Raw genomic sequence first — 20,005 nt, 5'->3', positions numbered from 1 at the left:
CATTTTAATGCTCGTTAGCACACGTCCCTTCATTTCTGTAAATAGCACACTCACCCTAATGAACACACTCATTCTTTCAAATCCGCTTTATGTTTGCTTCTCGCTGCCACTCACTAACCAGGTGTCTGCTCTACCTGGTGCCGTATCTCATCTTGAGCTCCTCTCCTGCCGCCAGCAGAGCTTCACAATCGTGTTTTAGGTCTTTTATTTTGTTCATTCTCTACTCTATGAACTTTGTTAAGGTTGCTTTTGTTAATTATGTACATTATTCTTTTAGTTTTTGAGTTTCTCTATGCATGTGTTACGCTCCATGTGTTTTGTGGGAGGTCCCTAAAAAGGTGGGCCCATCACTGCCACTCACTGCCAATCACTGCCCTCTGTCCTATAAATCCAGAGGGTCTCCTCCCTCAGTTCATTGTTGAAAGTGACAGGAGTGGTGAGTTTATTTGAGTTTATCTGATGTATTGGATTTCTACCTTTTCAACCCTCTGCTCTGTAGTCGGGTGACTTTTTGATGATCTCCTTCCTGTCGGATTTGCTTACTTTGGATTTCTTTTGGTGTTACAGGCGACTCCTTCTTTGCCTTCTGTGACTCCTTCTGTGTGGAGCTTCATTCTTGTTACAAGCAGATTTGTGAAGAATAAAGCTCTTTATTTTAAAAGACTCAGCGTTTGCCGTTTTACTAGCTGGGGTTTGACAGTGAAGTAGCCTGTGGCCACTTTGTCCGGCTCACTGTCACTCGGTCACAGCCTGATGACTGCTAACCCGCTCAGGAATTTCAGGTCCCAAGATGTTGCTGCTCACATGAGAAGCCGTACTTGTCTGCCTGTCATTATCTGACCTTAGGTGCTTTTCATAGCACATGCGTGAATACACACTCACACACACGCACACACACACGCACACGCACAAACACTCACAACATTTATTTCTATAGCACATTTTCATACAAACAGTAGCTCAAAGTGCTTTACATAATAAAGAATAGAAAAATAAAAGACACAGTAAGAAAATAAAATAAGACAACATTAGTTAACATAGAAAAGGAGTAAGGTGGTCCGATGGCCAGGGTGGACAGAAAAAACAAAAAAAAAACTCCAGACGGCTGGAGAAAAAAAAATAAAATCTGTAGGGGTTCCAGACCACAAGACCACCCAGTCCCCTCTGGACATTCTACTTAACATACATGAAACAGTCCTCTTTGTAGTTAGGGTTCTCACGGAGTCACTTGATGTTGATGGTCATACAGACTTCTGGCTTTTGATCCATCCATCATTGTTGGAACATCACGATACCGGAAAAGGAAACAGAAGAGAGAGTAGGGGTCAGTATGGATTTTAGAGCCACCATGAATAGTTATTATGATGAATTGAACATACAGAGTATCAGGATTAAGTTAAAGTGAAGTTATGAGAAGGCCATGTTACAGTAATGTGTTCTCAGCAGTGTTTTAAACTGCTCTACTGTATCAGCCTGGTGAATTCCTATTGGCAGGCTATTCCAGATTTTAGGTGCATAGCAGCAGAAGGACGCCTGCCCGCCTCACCACTTCTTTTAAGTTTTGTTCTTGGAATTCTAAGGAGACACTCATTTGAGGATCTGAGGTTACGATTTGGAATATAAGGTGTCAGACATTCTGATATATAAAATGGCGCAGATTATTAAAGGCTTTATAAACCATAAGCAGAATTTTAAAGTCAATTACTGAATGACACAGGTGACCAGTGTAGTGACACTAAGACTGGTGTGATGTGTTCGGATTTTCTTTTCCTAGTTAGGTTTCTAGCAGCTCCATTCTGCACTCGTTGTAACTGATTGATGTCTTTTTTGGGTAGTCCTGAGAGGAGTGCGTTACAGTAATCTAGTCGACTGAAAACAAGCGCGTGAATTAATTTCTCAGCATCTTTCAGTGATATAAGAGGTCTTACTTTACTTATGTTTCTTAAGTGAAAAAATGCTGTCCTAGTGATCTGATGAATATGCGATTTAAAATTCAGATTACAGTCAACAATCACCCTAAGCTTTTTACCTCCGTCTTGACTTTTAATCCTAATGTATCCAGTTTATTTCTAATAGCCTCATTGTATCCATTATTGCCAATCACTAAGATTTCAGTTCTCTCTTTATTTAACTTGAGAAAGTTACTATTCATCCATTCTGAGATACAAGTCAGACATTGTGTTAGTGAATCAATAGAATCGGAGTCATCAGGTGCCATTGATAAGTACAGCTGTGTGTCATCAGCATATCTGTGGTAGCTCACATTGTGCCCTGAGATAATCTGACCTAACAGAGGCATGTAGATTGAGAAGAGCAGCAGACCAGGATAGAGCCTTGTGGAACACCATATCGGATATCATGTGTCTTCGAGTTGTAATTCCCACAACTAACAAAGAATTTTCTCCCTGTCAGGTAGGATTCAAACCAATTTAAGACCGTGCCAGAGAGGCCCACCCATTGACTAAGGCGATTTCTAAGAATATTATGATCAATGGTGTCAAATGCAGCACTCAGATCTAAGAGGATGAGAACAGATAAATGGCCTCTGTCTGCATTCACTCGCAAGTCATTTACTACTTTAACAAGTGCAGTTTCTGTGCTGTGATTTGTTCTAAAACCCGACTGAAATTTATCAAGAATAGCAGGTTTATTGAGGTGGTCATTTAACTGCATAATGGCTGCCTTCTCTAGAACTTTACTTAAGAAAGGCAGGTTAGAGATGGGGCTAAGATTTTCAAAAGCCGAGGGGTCAAGATTATGTTTCTTAAGTAGTCAACGCCATCATGAGAAAGGTCTTCGAAGGCAGGCAAGGAATCCAGTATGGTGAGGATGGCTTTCTGACTGATCTCATGTTCGCAGATGACAGTGGCATCCTGGCCGGTGACGACGTGGAGGCCACGGACGTTCTCTACAACATCGCCCGGCCATATGGATTGAAAATAAACACAGACAAGACGAAAGTGCTGACAACAGACGGATTGCAGACCAACGTGCAACTCGATGGTGTGCAGATCGAGCAGGTCCAAGAATTTAAATACCTTGGGTCGCTGGTCCAGGAGAAGAAAGTGGCGTCCACAGTAGAGGTCCACAGTCGAATCGGTCAAGTAACCGCGGCATTTGCTTCCCTAAAGTGGTGCCTGTGGAAGCAAACCAATATTTCCAACAAGACCAAAATTCGACTCTTCAGAACTCTGATTCTGCCAATTCTCCTCTATGGATCCGAGATGTGGACACTGCTCAAGCAAGATCTCAACAAACTTGAGGTCTTCCAAATGCAATGCCTGCGACAAATCCTACGAATCTCACTCTGAGACCGCATACGAAATGAGGAAATCCATCGCCGGTGTGATCAACAGCCAACAATCGAGGAGCAAATCCAACAACGATGACTACAGTGGTTTGGCCACATCTGCAGCCGGTTACCACACAAAGTCCTCTGGTGCGATCGACCCACCCAGTGGAGAATCCAAAGAACGGCACCAAAGAAAACGTGGCTCACGCAGGTCGAAGACGACATCAGAAACCGTCGACTCAACCTTGACGAGGCCAGAACAGCCGCCATGGATCGCCTTGCATGGAAACGCCGACAACCATTGGCACCCACAGCAGCGTACGGGCTTAGGACCAGGTGCAGACCAAACGCCAGCTAGGTACCAAAGAAGAAGAAAGAAGTAGGTGTTTAACTACAGTGGTCTTAAGACAGTCTGGGAGGACCCCCGTATCTAATGACAACTTTACTATGTCCAGAATATTATCAATTAGCACGCCCGATACTTCTTTGAAATAATTTGTTGGTATCGGGTCAAGAACGCAGGTGGAGGGTTTTAATTGAGAGATTATTTGATATAAATCAGGTAAATCTATCCTGGTGAAAGAGTTGAATTTGTTTATAACAGAATGCTGGGGTTTAGTGTTGTGTTGGAGGAATATATTCTGTTGTGTCTAATATCATTCATTGTTGGACTGAAGAATACAGCGACAGCCTCACAGGTTTTACTGGAAGGCATTCCTTTGAGTCACCTGGTTTAGCAGACGATCAGTCGTCGAGAATAAGACTCTGAGCTTACCTGCATTGTTATTTATGATCTTAGATTATTAATGGCAGCGCCTCTCAAGACGGACTGTGTTGTCGTATTCTGTTACTTTAACTTTTAATATCTCATAGTGATAGTTAGTTTAGTCTTCAGTTCTCCGGCATGTTCTCTTTAAATCAGACACTCTTTGGGTCTTCTATGGTGTAACAATGCTAGCAGATTTTTTATTGTCATTTCAGGTGTGACTCTGTCAGCAGCAGCTCTCACTTTAGTATTAAATCTTTCCACCTTACTATTTATTATCCTCGCTATTGTAGTTGGCACTATAAACGGACTGATTGTTTAGAATGTTTGTAACTTTTAAAGCTGCTGCCGAGTCAAAGAAGCGTTTTTTAACAACGTGCTTCTCATGAGTGTTTTCTATCATTATTGTTATATTAAAAAGTAGAAGAAAATGGTCTGATAGACGAATATCAATGACAATGAACTCACGCTCACACACACACGTGACCCGAGGTGTCGATTTTGTGTTTTTAAATTGAACCCAAGTCACGTAATTGACAGGCATCTCTCTACACAGGACACGTACGCCTTATTGGTGCTTTTAGAGGCTGAGGAGTGCAGAAGGCTCAGCCAGGGGGTCACATCTAAGAAGGCTGGTGACAAAGGCAAATAAGTCCATCCATCCCTCCATTATCCAACCTGCTATATCCTAACTACAGTGTCATGGGGTCTGCTGGAGCCAATCCCAGCCAGTACAGGGTGCAAGGCAGGAAACAAACCCCGGGCAGGGCGCCAGTCCGCCGCAGGGCACACACACACACACACACACACACTAGGGACAATTTAGGATGGCCAGTGCACCTGACCTGCATGTCTTTGGACTGTGGGAGGAAACCCACGCAGACACGGGGAGAACATGCCAACTCCACAGGAAGCGAACCCTTAAGGGTCTCCTAACTGCAAGGCAGCAGCACTACCCACTGCGCCACCCGTGGCAAATAAGTCATTAGACAAAAAAAAAAGAAATTCCAACAGTGTAGACCAACGTAAGTATAATAAAGCAGACTCGGGTGCTCACTTCTGGCATTTAAAGATCTACAGCCCTGGACAGGTCCAGTGATAACACAGCTTAGTGAGCCTCTTATAGACTGGTGACCGTACGATTTGTGACATCAACAGCAGACGATGACTTGGGACTGTCAGACTGGGCGTCACAATTCCAGTTTATTTGAGCCTGACATTCGAGTGTCACGTATCGCTGCACTAATTTCAGGCCCACGATGCAGGTCAGTTTTTGCACATCACTTCCATGATTTTGAATCGCTAGCTTGTATTGTTATTAATAAGACAGATTTGCTCAGCTTTTTGATACCACAAAGAGATTCGGAAAGTCATCTCCAGCACCCTGTACGTTTTGTTCTCCTCCTGATTCTGTTCACTCTTGAACCCGAGATCTCTGATTTGCTGTTGTTTTACACCAAAACTGTTAAGCATCCATGGTAGCAAACAAAAGCTGGTTGCCTTTGTCATTATCTCTCTGTATATAAAATCCAACGTCTGTCCTCTTTTAACTATTCACGGATTTAGATCGGGTTTTTTTTCTACAATTTGCTAGAACATTTCGGTTGACTTTGCGACTTTGTGCTCAGTATTATAGTTCAGTGGTGGCACCGATTTATTTAGAGGCTGTGGGCCGAGGGGGAGGGGGAGGCGGGACTGCAGGAGTAGGGAGTGGGGCGGGGCCTCCTCAGTCACATGCCGGCCTCTGTTCGAGTCGCTCTACCTGTCGCCACATGTTGGAGCGCACCTCACCTCCACCTCACCTGTTTGTTCAGCAGACATCATCATCTAGAGATTGTTAAGGAGTAACGCTCCGTAGCTGCTGCTTATCAGAGATGTCAAGCCCACATGCTCTTCTCACCACGCGGGGCTCAACACTATCAGGCTCACCATCAGAGCCAGTGCCAACGTCTGACGTCAGAGTGTATCCGCCTCCCGCTCAGCCAGAGGTCCCCTGCCCACTACATTTACATTTTTGCCAAAGAGATCCAGAGCCACAGTCTCGCCCCTGATAGCAAAATCAAAAATATTGGATATCAAGAAGCCCTCGGAAACCAAAGCTATCAATAGAAATTCTTCTCAATACAAAAACGTACATTTTTTAAAATGATTTTCTTGATTTTTAGTTTGTCGTGTTTCACCACTACACGGATGGCGCTGCAGAGACAGCTAGTTAGTAATAACGAGTAATGGCGGTGCTTCAGAGTTGATTTTTCTGTGTTCTTAGTGTTTTCTCTGTCTGTGCGGGTTTTGATTGTGGAGATTTTGATTTTGGTGTCAGTTTGTTGTTTTTACATTTCTTTGACATTATCTGTGAACCTTCATCTTGATCTTGACTGAAAACTTATGACCCGATATGCACTGGCGTCGCAAAAATATCAAAGTGACGGCAAAGTGACAGCAAAGTGGTGGGCAAACGGTTCAAACAGGTGACCTGGCAGAAAGATAAAGGAGAGCAGCGACATCTGTGACATCTGATGTCAGGCACATCACGAAAGATACAGAATGCAAGAACGAGAAGAAGAGAACATTCATGCCAACATACAAGTACTACTTTGGAAAGCTACGTCACCAGTGGAATGAGTGTGAAGCTGGACACGGTCCTGGCAAAACGGGATACTTGAGCCACTGTTACATGAGGAATGGAGGTCTGCATGTCTATTACCGTATTGACCCACATATAGGACGATACCATGTATAGAACGCAGTGGATGTATGACCCTAAAAACCATGGAAAAACCTGCGTACCTGTTTATAGGACACATCCTGATTTGGAGTTACTACAGTAATTAAAAGCTGCTGCCACCAGCGCCAGTGATTGTATCCATGCGTTTGTGTTAGGCTGGAGTCCCTCTGAACAACAACAAAGAGCGAGAAACATACTAGACAGCAAAAACGACGTATCAGTGACATGAAAATTCAAAATAAAACAATTTCCAAATGTTACAATAAGGCATACAGGTGGATGTATTGTAAAATGAGCTTTCAAACGCCGTGTCAGTCTCCAAAATCGATACAGAATTAGCGACGCTACACCTGAACAATACTTTAATTTGAAATGGTGTGAAATGCCAGTGCGGGGGGCGACGGCTAATCGCGCGCGGACAGAGGCATACCCCGGTAGCTACAATTGCAGCACTGCTAACCGACTGTCGCTGAAAACCTTGAAATTCAAATTGATTCATACCACTCGTCTCTGTGCCCATCACACAGCCATCGAAGGCGAAGGAGAGGCACAGACACACGCGCACACGATCATAAAGTCCAATGAGAGAGCTGGGGGCGGCAGTGCGCGTGCCTCGGGGAGGAGGGTTAGAGTTGGCGGGCGGGGCTGTGTCTTGCATGCGTGCGTATCCCATGGTCGGGCGACTTGGTGGATTATATATAGAAAAGCAGCCGGAACCGAAAAGAACACTCTTTGGCTCAGAGGTGCATGTGAACTGCGGGCAGACGAAAGCGACTGTGGCGGAGTTTGGTGAGGTGCTGCGTGCCTCGAGAGTGAGGGTGGACTCGGGAGGAGGGTTAGACTTGCCGGGCGGGGCTCTGTCTTGCATGCGTCTTGCTTGCCATGGACTTAGTAAATTATATATATAGATTTATCATTTTTGTAATAAAAGTATCCATGTATAAAAGGCACCTGGGTTTTTAAGCCTACTTCTTAAGAAAAAAAATGCGTCCTATATACGGGTATTTACAGTATTTAAAATGAATATGATGCCCTGCGGTGGGCTGGCGTACTGCCCAGGGATTGTTCCTGCCTTGCGCCCTGTGCTGGCTGAGATTGGCTCCAGCAGACCCCTGTGACCCTGTAGTTAGGATATGGCAGGTTGGATAATGGATGGATTTAGATAGGAATATAAGGAACAAGCTGGTGAAGTTTGCAGGTGATATACCAAGATAAGTGGACTGGCAGATAATGTGGAATCCGTTATATCATCACAGAAGGACTTGGACAGCAGACAGGCTTGGGCAGATGAAATATAATGTCAGGAAATGTAAAGAATTACACATAGGAAGTTAAAATGTGAGGTGTGAATACACAATGGGGGGTCTGAAATTCGAGAGACCACCTTATGAGGAGGAGTTAGGAGTCGTCGTGGACTCTACGCTATCGACATCCAGACAGTGTTCAGAAGCCATGAAGAAGGCTAACAGAGTGTCAGGTTATATAGCGCCTTGATGTGTGGAGTACAAGTCACAGGAGGGTCTGCTCAGGCTTTATAACAGACTGGTGAGGCCTCATCTGGAGTATGGTGGGCAGATTGGGTCTCCAGGCTACAAAAAGGACATCACAGCACAAGAAAAGGTCCAGAGAAGAGCGACGAGGCTGATTACGGGGGGCTACGGTGGATGAGTTAGAAGGGAAGATTAAAAGAGCTGAGCCTTTACAGTTTAGGATAAAGATGATGAAGAGGAAACCTGACTGAAGTGTTTCAAATGATGAAGGTTATCAGTCCAGTGCATCAGACTTGCATTTTCAAATGAGTTCATCAAGAACACGGGGACACAGCTGGAAACTTGTGAAGGGTAAATTTCACACAAACATTAGGAAGTTTTTCTTTACACAAAGAACGACAGACACTTGGAATAAGCGACCAAGTAGTGTGGTAGACAGTAAGACGTTAAGGACTTTCAGAACTCGACTTGATGTTAATAAGTGGACAGGACTGGCGCGCTTTGCTGGGCTGAATGGCCTGTTCTCGTCCAGAGTGTTCTGATGTTTGAATGTGTTGTGTGTCCTCACAGCGTCAAGTCACGCGTGTTGTCAGATTCAGTGAAACGTTTAAATTTCATGACTCATCTGAACAGCTGCCACGACCACAAAAAGACACAAACCCATTAAAAAGGAGGGCATTGTATGCCACTCACGATACACACTCACCGGCCACTTTATTAGGTACACCTCCAGAACTGCTGCAATTCTTCATGGCATCGATTCACCAAGGTGCTGGAAACACTGCTAATGGAGTCTGCTCCACATTGACATGATACCATCACACAGTTGCTGCAGGTTTGTCGGCTGTGAATCTCCCAGTCCACCACATCCCAAAGGTGCTCTGCTGGATTGAGATCTGCTGACTGTGGAGGACATCTGTGTACAGTGAACTCCTTGTCATGTTTAAGACACCAGTTGGCGATGAGCTGAGCTTTGCGACAAGACGCGTTATCCAGCTGGAAATACGCATCATAGTCGGGCATGCTATGGACTTTAAGTGATGCTCAGTTGGTACCAAGAGGCCCAAAGTGTGCCAAGAAAATACCCCCCACAGCATTACGACACCATCACCAGCCTGAACCATTGATACAAGGCAGGATGGATCCATGCTTTCATGTTGCTGATGCCAAATTCTGAGCCTACCATCCAAATGTCGCAGCAGAATTTGAGACTCATCAGACCAGGCGATAATTTCCCTGTCTTTTGTTGTCTAATTTTGGTGAGCCGTGCAAGGTGTAACCTCAGGTGCCTGTTCTTAGCTGGCAGGGGTGGCACCCGGCGTGGTCTCCTGCTGCTGTAGCCCATCTGCTTCAAGGCTTGACGTGGTGTGCATTCAGAGATGCTCTTCTCAGATGTCACAAGTGCTTATTTGAGTTCCTGTTGTCTTCCTATCAGCTCAGACCAGTCTGGCCATTCTTCTCTGATCTTTGGCATCAACAAGTCACTTTCACTTGGAGGATATTTTTCTGTAAACCCTAAAGGTGATTTTGTGTGAAAATCCCAGCAGTTTCTGAAACACTCAGACCAGCCTGGCTGACACCAACAACCGTGCCACGTTCAGAGTCACTTCAGTCACCTTTCTTCTCCATGCTGATGCTCAGTTTGAACTTAAGCAGGTCATGTTGACGACGTCTACCTGCCAAAATGCACTGAGTTGCTGCCATGCGATTGGCTGATTAGATCATCACGTCAACAAGTCGTTGAACAGGTGTAACTAATAAAGTGGCCGGTGAGTGTATGCAGAGGATGGTGGGGTCGATGACGTCTCCGCAGGAATGTGGTGTGGTGCTTATTCCACCAACCTGACAAAGACTGACTGCAGACATTGCTGTTTTGCTTGTTGTCTGTCTGGGGCGGAATGAAGATGACTATGAAAAACGTGTAACGAGTCAGAGGGTCCAGTATGGCTTACCAGTTGGGATTTGCCTCATGTTTCTAGTATTGAGATTTTTAACTCTTTCAGGGCTGATCTTGACTTTTGTCGAAATTCAGGGGTAGAGGACGATAATCGGCTGTAAACTGCGACAAAACTCACCCTTATGTTTTACTTCGACTCTCTTTGCTTGAAAGAAAGTTACGTAGCCTTGTCGATTTGACCTCAACTCCCTGCACGTGCAAGAGCAGTGAAGAGCAAACTGCCTCGAAAATGGCAGCGACATCTAGCAAGACTAACACAAAATACTCCATGGACGTTTCATGTATTATTGCTCTGAGTTTGATGTAAGTGATCTGGAGATGGAAAACAAAAGTGAGGTACCAGCATCATCCTATCGGCCCCCAGGTAATTGTGGTGCTGGACACGTTCGTGTAGCGGATACGCCTACAGCAGCGTTCGCCTAGGAGGACCACACTGCGACTGCCATCGTCACCCGCCTGCTGTGCAAAGACAGAGAGGTAGCCACTGCTGCCAGAGATGCCAAACAGGTGCCAACAGCAACCACAGCACATAGCAACAGATGTTTTATGTTAATTTGTGTGTGAAACCAGTGCATTGGGTGCTTTTCAGAAAACTGAGTTTTATGGACAAAACATTCAGCCCTCAAAGAGTTAAAGCTCCTTTCAGCCGTACCTCTAGGTCTCTGCTGCCAGGGATTTACCAACGGGTTTCATTTGGGCCACCACTGCAGTCGTCATTTCATCCATTCAGCCAAACCGATTGTGGGGCCCTGGAGTGTTGAGCTTCAGTCACTGTCCGGCTCCTAGAAGGACAATGACGAGTCCCCCACAGATTGTGTTGCAGTAAGGGTGACACTCCGGAGAAAACCCTCATGGACTCAGAGAGGACACGTGGCTTTTCCCTACAGAATTTTGAATACTTTAATGACAATAACAGATGCACTCCACCATTCTTTCCTTAAAATCTGCCACAGACACACAGGCTCTGTTAAGGCCTGCAATCCCCCAAGCTCAGCTGAGTCCTGGCAGCGCGAGTGGCCATGAATTGTCAAGTGTGGCTTTATTACACTTCTAGGAAAGGCTGACAGACCCGATATGTGATACGCTAGTGCAGTGGCATTCAAAGTGAGGTCTGCGCGGCGGCAGGCAACATCTGAACAAAGCGACATTTAAATCTCTGTGTTAGTGTGCTACGTTCTTGCACAGTTTTAGGACTTCAAAATGCCAAATAGTTAGTTTATCTAAAAGCGTCACTTACCCACCTACAGCATGTCACAGCACGTGCGCCATATCGTCACACCTACTTATTTGTCACGCTCTCCACAGCATGGCAACAATTCCCTCTACTTGTGATATTTGTGTTGTACTCTACTTACGTCTGTGCGAAGGAAAACTTTGTAATGTTTGTGTGAAATTTCCAACTCTCTCTCTCTCTGTGTTCTTAGAGAAGAATTAACTTTAAAGTAAGAGCCAGGATGCAGTGTACTAGTATGAACAACTGAATCATGTCACCTCGTGATCTCAGTTCACTGAAGCTGTAAAGGTTCATCTCCTTCAGTCTTTGCTCACAGATGTTATGGTGCAGCAACGTAAAAATAGCAAAAAGGGACAAACAGCCTCGAAATAAATGAAAAAAAAAAACATGACCAGGACTGAAGTAGTCAGCTTTAGAAACAGGCCTCGCTCCAGGCAGCCTGACCTCAAAACTCAGCAGGCAGGCTTGAAGGCCTATACAGGCCCAAAACAGGGCTCAAACGTGGAAAGTTTCAAACTTTAATGGCGAGAGGGAAAAACCTTCAAACAACCCCCAAAGTGAAAAACAAGGCAAGTTCCTTAAATGTAAAGAATTTATTAAAGAGTTTGAAAAAGAATACCGTAAATACTCGTGGATAAGTTCTCTCGCGGATAAGCCAGGAGTTGATTTTTAACGTATAATTTCTGGTATTTTATAATGTCGGTGGTATAAGTAAGTCGATTGTGGAAAACTCCCGCCATTGGTCCGAGAGATTCTGCTATGCTAACGCCTGCCCACCTGAGAGAGCATATGGCCTTATTTTTCTAGGTGGGTGTGGTAATGCCCTGTATCAACGTGCGCTCCTAGCCGCTCCCTCTCTCTCTATTGTGCCCACGTGACCACTCGGTAATACCTGCACTGTTCTGAAGTGATGTTTGCACTGTTTTGTGTTTTTTGTATCTCACTCCCTCACACACCTTTATCGTAAGAGCATCCCTTATCTACGATGGAGAGTTCGATCAGAAGACAATATGAAGCCGGCTTTAAATTAAACGTCGTTGAAGTGGCAAAAGAAATGGGTAACTGCGCTGCTGCAACAAAATTCAATGAGTCTGAGAAACTGATGAGCGAGATCGGAGAAGTCAAGAAGATGTCCATCCATCCATTATCCAACCCTAACTACAGGGTCACGGGGGTCTGCTGGAGCTAATCCCAGCCAGCACAGGGTGCAAGGCAGGAAACAAACCCAGGGCAGGGTGCCAGCCTACCACTGGGCACAAACACACACACCCACACACCAAGCACACACAGAGACTATTTAGAATCGCCAATCCACCTAACCTGCATGTCTTTGGACTGTGGGAGGAAACCCACGCAGACATGGGGAGAACATGCAAACTCCACGCAGGGAGGACCCGAGAAGCGAACCCCAGGTCTCCTTACTGCGAGGCTGCAGCGCTACCCACTGTGCCACTATCTAAATCATTTATATATAGTATTAAAAATAGCAGTGGCCCCAGCACTGTCCCCTACTGGTCACCACTCATAACATCGGCCAGTTCTGATGAAGTTGCTCACACCATCACCCTCTCCTTCCTGTGTCCAAGCCAATTCTGAACCCATCTAAACGTATCACCCTGAACTGCCACTTTTAGTTTGATGCCCACCCTCTCAAGGAGTACCTTATCAAATGCTTTCTGCCAGTCCACATCAATAATCTCATCTTCTCCACTCTGGTCGTATCCTGTGGAAACCCACACAGACATGGGGAGAACATGCAAACTCCACATAGGGTGGACCTGGGAAGCAAACCCGGGTCTCCTAACTGCGAGGCAGCAGCAATACCCACTGCACCACCATGCCGCCCACAAGAAGATGTTAAAAAAGAAATTTAAGTGTTGCATTTTTGAACAGGCGTATAAGTCGTGGTCTGATTTCATGATCGATTTTTCAGGCTTCAAGACCCGATTTATACGCGAGTACATACGATAATCAAAAAGAAATCTAAAACAGGTCTGCTACTAAGCTCCAAATCCCTCCATGTCCGGTACTTACACTTCCTTTGAGTGACACACTACCACGACTACTACTACTTTGAGCCTCCTTGTGTGCCAGTCTACAGGTCTGTCATCCCCACCTCAATGTTTAGGGTTGGTAGACACAGTCACATATTCAGACGAGACAACAACACACGTGCCAATCCTGGGTACAATGGAGGCCAAGGGCAGGCTGTACCCAACTTGTAAATGTACTTGAGAGGCCATATCTGACAAACGATACCCCTTTGGTCGTCAGAGGAGACAAATAAATACACTTTGGTTTTCAAAAAGAACATCAAATGCTGGAGAGTGACTAATTGATTCGGGGCCTGAGGACTCAAGGACGTCCGTCTATTAAGCCTGTGATACATGATGATGGAAGGAGTAAGTAAAGTGGATGGCACACACACACACAAGTCTGCTAAGAGCAAACGTCACACATCCATCCATCCATTTTCCAACCCGCTGAATCAGGGGTCTGCTGGAGCCAATCCCAGCCAACACAGGGCACAAGGCAGGAACCAATCCTGGACAGGGTGCCAACCCACCGCAGGACACACACAAACACACACACACACTAGGGCCAATTTAGAATTGCCAATCCACCTGACCTGCATGTCTTTGGACTGTGGGAGGAAACCCACGCAGACACGGGGAGAACATGCAAACTCCACACAGGGAAGACCCGGGAAGCGAACCCAGACTGGTCTCCTAACTGCGAGGCAGCAGCACTACCCACTGCGCCACCAAAACGTCACACAAACAGTAGAAAGGTATGAGGATTACTGATACGTGGAGCAACTTACCAAAGAGTGTAGTAGAGACATTCAGACCTCGATTTGGTGACACTTGGGAAACTTTAGGCAAACAGGAAACAATGAGCGCTGTGGGGCTGAACGGGCTGGTCCTCAGTTAAAGTTGTTACGTTTTACGGCTCTCTAATTAATTGTTATAGTCTTCCCCTTCTTTACAAGCACAGTGTGTTCCTGAAAACCCCTTGGAAAATGAATTCCTGTAATTGAGAACACAATCAGCATTCACTTCAATGGACAAGTGAGGAATTTCTGAGTTTCAAACTGACATCGTCTTTCCGGCACTTGTTCAGAAAGCGGACGCCACTCGGTTGTTTCACAATACTTAACATTAGGTATATCAGTAGGTTTCACATTTCCTTTATCATTTTAGCCCTAAAATACAGTAGTGACTTAACATCAGGGACCCATTTTATTTTACTGACCTTAAGGTTAGTGTTTGGGCGAGGGGAAGGCGTCCGCTTTCTGAACAAGACCCGTCTTTTCTTCCATTAAAATGAACGCAGACTCTTGAATACTTAATAGTTGGTATCAGAAGACACAATAGAGTGATGTTCTCCTCTTCATTAAAGACCTTGGCTCTTTACCAACCCCCTTTAAGCTTCTTCAACTCTCGTGAATTCCGCCGAGTTACAGTCCAGAGGAGAGCAAACTGTCTGATGAGAGGACTAAGAGACCTGAGCTATGGGGAGAGAAAACCGAGACGAAGAGCAGACCTGATCAGAGAGCTCACAATCGGGAAGTGAATTCATACAGCGATCAGTCCAGGGGTTGATATAAAAGAAGGTCTTCAACAAGAACATGCCAGTGTTGGACCGTTTTTATCCTGCAAAGAACCGCAGACATGTGGAATAAACTATCCGGTAGTGTGGTGGGGAGCAGAACTTAGGGAACTCAGGAGAACTCATCGGGTGAATGAGTTTGGTGGGCTTGTTGGGCCGGAGGGCCCATTCCTGTCACAGTCATTCTAACTACTGCACCACTGAGTTGCTCAGCCGTACTTGTGAATTAAACCATTAAGATTTATGACAAACAATTAGAAAGTAAAGGCTTATGAACAAGACTTGGGAGTCGTTATGCAAACATTAGGGTCCACAGCCACGTGGCATCAAGAAGGACCAAAGACACATGACATATAATAAATTACCAAGTGGGTGACATTAGCCATGATGTGTTTCTTTAATATGAAATTTGCCTTAAGTAATAAACTTTTTTTTTTAAACAGTATACAAAGAAATTAATAGTAGAAAAAAATAAAAAATATGCCATCCCTATTAACCCCACACACAATTATCATATAACTATTTCATATTTTCTCATCTCCTCCCCAGTGCCTTCCTCATTTATGTTCATAATAAATAAAACCAAAGCCCAGATTCCCAGTGTTGTTCACAGAGTATTACATATACTGTACTGTATTACACATTACTTGCTACATATAACTTCCTTTTATGCAGTTTTTCAATAGTGAGTTAAACATTGATTTTCAATTCTCCCTCCTCTATAGCACACAGTACCCCTTTAGCACACCACACATCCTCAACAATGTCAGTTTGGTGCATTGTTTTATAAGAAGTACATTCTAGTTTGGTCTTTGAGTGAATGTCCACAGGTCCTTTTCCACAGTTTGTTTTTTCTGCTTTTTAAAACTGCTGGTTTTGCTTCACCAAGCAAAAAAGTTCCTGAACCGTGACCTGTGTCTGTGTTCTTATCATATGAATGATAAACTTGAGCTGCACTCTGCGTCACTTCAAGACAGAAATCAGTTACACCGGACAGATGCTGTTAATGAGCAGCACTTCAAGAAAGTGTCCGTCGTTCATATCTGACCATCATCATACGATGCCTTCTGTCAATCAGTCTGCTAACTATATAGTGCTTTTCATCCAAATACTGTATCCTGTATGTTGACTTTTCTCTCTGTTGAGCAGTCATATAATGTCTATCTATCCATCCATCCAGTATATAGTGCCTTTCGTATCTATCTATCTATCTAGTCCTGCCAACTACGCTATCTATCTATTATATAGTGCCTTTCGGATCTATCTATTTAGTCAGTGTCTGATTACATTATTGAATCAATTTTAATTTTTTACACATCTATTAACTTTTTTGTTAACTATACTTTCAGATAATTCTTTATTTACTGCCCTTAAATTAATGTTTGCATTTTCTTAATTGTCGACGAGTGTATTTTTCATCATCAATTATATGCCTTGCTGTCTGCTTCGTCTATTTTTTTGTTAATAATATTACTATTGCAGATTTTGCAGATGCTTTATCAAAGGTGACTTCTAAGCCATGACAAATGACATCTGTTTATCAGTTTTCGTTTTCATTCGTCTCTTTACAGATGCAAGTTATGAAGAACGATTATCCAGCTTGAAGAAGACGACTACCTGCCACTAAAGCTTCCAGCACATCCAATGGATTGGATTCCCTTTTTTGTTTCTTTTGTCCTCTGTCTGTCGCAGCATGCCTACATTTCAGGATTTGCACACATACTGACCATTAATTCTCTCTTTTGATCCTTGTACACATTTTTTCGGATTACATTGAACATCCTGCCCTTTGTTAATGTTGAAAAAGAAACAAATGAGTAATGGGGGAAAAAGCGTAGCTGTTTTCTACAATGATTTCTTACATAAAGTCGCGCTTTGCAGAGCTTTACCTCTGTGTGATGTTTTAACTTCACCTCAGATTTAGTAAAACATGAAGGACCTCTTGAAGTGAAATATCTAAAATATAGAGTGTGTACAGAATAATCACGTGAGACCCCCACCCAGGCCGTGGTCTATGAGCCATGACAGTGCCATATAAGTGAACTGAATTGATAAAACTGAAAGATGTGAAGTCAATATCCACGTGTCCACAAGTCTGCACGGCCACTTGCTTTGTGCCAAACGTTTTTACTAGAACAACATAACGTGGGTCTAAATGAAGTCACTGGTTTTGGGCCTGTTTTCACTTTCATTGTTAGTTAGAATGTCGAGTGTCTCTTTTGAAATGTTGTGCATTTGCAAGTGTGAACATTGAAGTAGCGCTTTTTCCCAACATTTTATTTGATTTGCTCCGTCACACACATACACAGACAGGAGCTTCACTGGGTTAGAAAAGGACGCCACCTGGACAGAGCATGGCTCCTTACTGTTTGCTACGCTTTACCAGGGTTATCCCGTAAACATCGTCGACTTTGTTTTCTGCTTTTATTTTCAGTTCATTTAAATCTTTAAGAATTCAGTATTTATAAGACAGCTTGGAGTCATATTTGACCGGAATGAACAGCACGCCATTGCACATATTTCTAAAATTCACAGAATAAAAGAGGAGTTTTGTACGTAAGACGATGGGACAAAGGACACTGTCGTTTATACTCACCTAGTCCACTGCCATGAAGTACCAAAGCTGAACACTCACTTTGTTTTCTGTATAAAGTCCCCGATGACAGCCACCGTCCAACCTGAGTGACAATCCTTCACTCCATTCACTTTATATTCATAAAGAACGAGAGGGACTTTTATTTTATTTTTGACGTGGGAATCACCAAAGTGTGCCAAGTTTGTATTACTGCAAAGGCCGTGCAGTACACAGCTAATAACATCTAGAATGTACACAACAAGTTTACTTTTGTATCTGTCAGGCCCTCACGGTCAGTTTCTAAATGTATTGAACCTGAAAGCGTTTTGACTTTTTAAATTTACAAACAGCATCTCCCTGTTTGTCGTTTGGGGCAGACAGCATCACTTGTCGGACGCCCTCACCTGATCCACTCCATAGGTCAGCACGTCAGGCTTGGTGAGACATTTGTGAATTCATGCGAGGTTTGGCAGGACCCGAGAGATATCGACACACTTTATTTTTTTTTCCATGAGTTTCTTCCCTGGGGTCAGTGATTGATGTTCAGGACACAAGCCAATCTCACCTGCTCCTGCGCTGTGACGTGTGAATGCGCCTCACTACACTCCGCTTCTGCAACTGAGAGCTCGTATGGCGAAGACGCCATAAGCATCTGAAAGAGATAAATGGAGTTATGCAGACATGATGGATGCATATTCTTGCACTTTTCCCTGTCTTTAACCCTCTGGACTCCAATCGTAGTACAGATAAGGACCAGAATGGGTAAAATGGAGGGTGCATACCTGAGTGAAGGCAAAGGGAGCTGCAGAAGATGTAGGCAGGCGTATCAGTAGCTCAGTCAGAGAGCTACGGTAGTCACAGTTTATCAAAGGGGTTTTCAGAAAATGGCAGCTAGTGTCTGGATATTATGACCCCAGGGATCCTGGCAATGAAAGAAAAAAGAAAACAATGCCGGGGAGAAAAATAAAGTTAGGGTATCCTGGGTGTAGTCGTTTGCTTTTTGAGAAAGAAATCTCTCACCATTGTGGCCTTAAACAGCTTGGATGGAAGGATAAAAAAAAAATCCAAAGGTCAAGAAGTTTCAACTCGGTCTACTTCAAGTTCTGAGAGAAAGAAACTGGGAGATCTACAAACATCAGTCACAAAGACAATAACTGGCACAAATTTCTACAGCTGCCTAGAAAGTGTTTTAATTCTAAAAATGTTAACTTCACTGACTCTCATTAAATAGCAACAAATAACAATGGCAGGCTTCACACTTACACTGACACAAAAACACTCACCTAATGATCATTGACTGTTTCTGAAATAAAATAATAAATACAACTAAGTCATACTGCACCCTGTACAGTTTAATGCAATCTAGTATAGCACTGGATACTGTAGAGCAGGGGTCACAAACTCCGGTCCTGGAGGGCCGCAGCGGCTGCAGGTTTTCATTCTCACCCTTTTCCTAAATGAGTGACCTGTTTTTGCTGCTAATTAACTTCTTTTGAATTCATTTTAATTGATTTGCTCTTCAAGACTCAGACCTTTCATTGTTTCTTTTTCCTTAATTAGCCGCCAAACAATAACGAGATACAAAATGAGCCAAAACAGGAGCAGCACACAATATCTGAAAATATCGTAATGCTGATCTGCTCAGACCCTGCAAATGGTGCTCTTAGGTGAGAGGAGCAACAAACCAGTGGCGTAGCTCGGGGGCGGTCCGCCCCAGTGGGGCATATTTTTGGAGGGCAGCATTATTGGCCAAAAGGCTCAGTACAATTTATGTGTAAGCAGCAGGGTTCGGAAAAATCTCACTCATGAATGAACAAAGTCAAATTGTCTGATTGTTATCCACAAACGCTTCAAAAATAATTTTCAGACTGTCCTTCTGTGACGGCATCAGACAGAGCAGTTGATAACAAAAATAAACCTAAACATTACACCGATAAGAATGTCTAAGATAATAAACAACTCATTTACAATTTAGAATTTTGTTTCGTTTTCAATCCGAATGCTCATCCCCACCTTTCACTTGTACACTACACTGGTTCGGGTCTTCGCAGCGTAATTACATTAAACTAATAATTAGAAGATGGCTTATCAGTGTAGCGTCTATACTATATTCGTGGCTAGTTGATGCTTAAAAATAATTATACGCGAAAAATTATTGCTGTTTCTCTATACTGTATATGAACAAATCTATGCAAAATGTATCTTCATTTTTCTCTATACGTCATTTTGATTTTCTATTTAAATAGGTTAACATTTTCAGATATGCGGCAAATCGAAGCATCGCCTCGACCCGAGCAGCACAAACTCGAGCTACGCCACTGCAACAAACATGGAATGAAAGAGCGGGTTTAATT

General features: G+C 43.8%; 1 protein-coding gene across 2 annotated transcripts in view; it reads left to right on the top strand.

The window, feature by feature from the left end:
* c7h4orf54 (chromosome 7 C4orf54 homolog) overlaps positions 1-20,005 on the top strand; it is a 64,895-nt gene that overhangs the window by 34,774 nt on the left and 10,116 nt on the right. The window contains exon 2 of one of the 2 annotated variants that reach the window (XM_039759811.1): positions 16,648-18,575. The exons of the other annotated variant lie outside the window; for it this stretch is intronic. The gene's annotated coding sequence lies outside the window, so the exon portion shown is untranslated. Of the gene's footprint in view, positions 1-16,647; positions 18,576-20,005 lie in introns of those variants that run through there. 2 annotated transcript variants of the gene reach the window in all.

The sequence above is a fragment of the Polypterus senegalus genome, chromosome 7 (genome assembly GCF_016835505.1).
Source record: "Polypterus senegalus isolate Bchr_013 chromosome 7, ASM1683550v1, whole genome shotgun sequence".
Taxonomy (NCBI): Eukaryota; Metazoa; Chordata; class Cladistia; order Polypteriformes; family Polypteridae; genus Polypterus; species Polypterus senegalus.
This window is presented reverse-complemented; position numbering and strand designations above follow the sequence as displayed.